The sequence below is a fragment of the Pygoscelis adeliae genome, unplaced genomic scaffold (assembly GCF_000699105.1).
Source record: "Pygoscelis adeliae isolate BGI_AS28 unplaced genomic scaffold, ASM69910v1 Scaffold120, whole genome shotgun sequence".
In the NCBI taxonomy this organism is placed as follows: domain Eukaryota; kingdom Metazoa; phylum Chordata; class Aves; order Sphenisciformes; family Spheniscidae; genus Pygoscelis; species Pygoscelis adeliae.
This window is the reverse complement of record NW_008824032.1, coordinates 1,343,967-1,345,063: the sequence shown is the minus strand read 5'-3', so window position 1 is coordinate 1,345,063 and position 1,097 is coordinate 1,343,967.

Sequence of the window (1,097 nt, the reverse complement as noted above, 5' to 3'; positions counted from 1 at the left end):
GCATGAAATACAAAGATCAGAAAGCTACAGCAACATTGTCCCTCTTGCCCATCCTCCCTGACAAAATATTCAGTGAAGGCTCCAAGAGACAGAGGCAGCAGCTATGGTATTAACAGTAAATACGACACACAGTCATGCATGCCGTACGTGATTCCCCCACCACCACCCACAGGGTATGTCACTCACAAATGGGAATGAAAGAAAAAGAACAGCATATATGGATTTCTACCCAGGCTCAAGGCTTTACCCGTCTGTGCAGTACATCTTGCGTATATGTGAGATCATATGTTGACAATACTGCAGCGGGAGAGATAGGAATGGGTGGATGGAGGAAACAAGGTGTCTGTAAAACTGTCTAAGCATTGGCTTACCTTCAGGCCATGCTTTTCCGCTACAAGTGGTTAAACTTTTTCCTCCAGGAGAGCCACCCAGCCGCTGGAAGGAGGGTTTGGCTGTCAATGACTGGACTGACACGGTGGCTCCTTCACTGCTTTGCAGTCCGTCTTTTGCTCTTCCCTGGGCACAGGACTGCCTGGTCAAGTGAGAGTGGAAGGTCAGTGAGCGGGAGCTCATGTTGGTCCCTTTCTGCAGGCTGTTTAGGTGGAGTGTCCCCCCTTCCTCACTGGCCTCTCCTGGCATTGGAGGATTTAGCAATCTTGTGTCATGGACAAAGGAAGTCCTGCAGAAAGATGAAGCAAGAACCAAGAGGAGTTTGAACACCTACACAGTGGCTGCTGCCTTAAGCAGCCAGTTGCTGCCCTTCCATTCCTCGCAAGCAGCTATTTCGGTGGCTGCCATGATGACCAGGAATTGCTACTGAAGGAGTAATTCCACTCCCTCGCTTCTGAGGGAGTGGGATTACTCAGTGCCAAGATCAGCAGAGTTTCCGTTCTCTGAGGGACTCCTGACCACAGTAGGCCCCAGACTCCTACACGTGGTACCAGGGGAGCAACATGAATATCATCCTTGCTTCTAGAGCCTGCAGCAACCATCAGCCCTTTCCATCACCATGGGCCAGAGGGTGTTCCCCCAGGGTACTTCACCCAGTTCCTAGTCCTCCCACTCTCCAGTTGCCCTGCTCCTTCCCTTTATAAGCA